The sequence below is a fragment of the Meleagris gallopavo genome, unplaced genomic scaffold (assembly GCF_000146605.3).
Source record: "Meleagris gallopavo isolate NT-WF06-2002-E0010 breed Aviagen turkey brand Nicholas breeding stock unplaced genomic scaffold, Turkey_5.1 ChrUn_random_7180001967727, whole genome shotgun sequence".
Lineage (NCBI taxonomy): Eukaryota > Metazoa > Chordata > Aves > Galliformes > Phasianidae > Meleagris > Meleagris gallopavo.
The window spans coordinates 1-394 of NW_011227400.1; the positions used below are offsets into that span (position 1 = coordinate 1).

Consider the following 394-nt stretch of genomic DNA (forward strand, 5'->3'; position numbering starts at 1 on the left):
TCTTGCTGGCCTGCGCCACACACTTCAGTGCCTCTGTCTGCAGGGGAAGAAAGGAGCGGTCACCTGCGGGGATCCGCAGCAGTGGGGCGAAGGGGGCCCAGCCGACGCAGCGGGAGCGAGGATTGGCGTCCCAGCAGTGACAGGCGCTGCCCTACAGCAGGACGAGCTGCACAGAGCAGCGCTCCTACCTGCCTCCCTGCGTAGCGCAGCGCCAGCTTGCCGCTCACCAGCGCCTGCACGTCCTCAGGGCTGTGGGAAGGAAGGCAGCACTGAGCCACAGCCGCGCGCATCCCCACGCGGCCCCGTCCCACCCACTCCCCCCTCCTCCCCAGCAGCGACGCCACGTACGCGTTGAGCAATGATCTGCAGAGCAGCATGTACTTGAGGGCCGTGA

The 394-nt window shown here is 67.8% G+C and overlaps 1 long non-coding RNA gene across 1 annotated transcript; it reads right to left on the minus strand.

Annotated features, from left to right (window-relative positions):
• On the minus strand, positions 1–386 carry LOC104917265. Its single transcript, XR_796815.1, has 3 exons — positions 349–386; positions 189–249; positions 1–37 (listed from the first exon to the last, which is right to left on the minus strand). It is a non-coding gene; the product is annotated as an uncharacterized LOC104917265 (long non-coding RNA).
• Between the last annotated feature and the right edge of the window lie 8 nt (positions 387–394).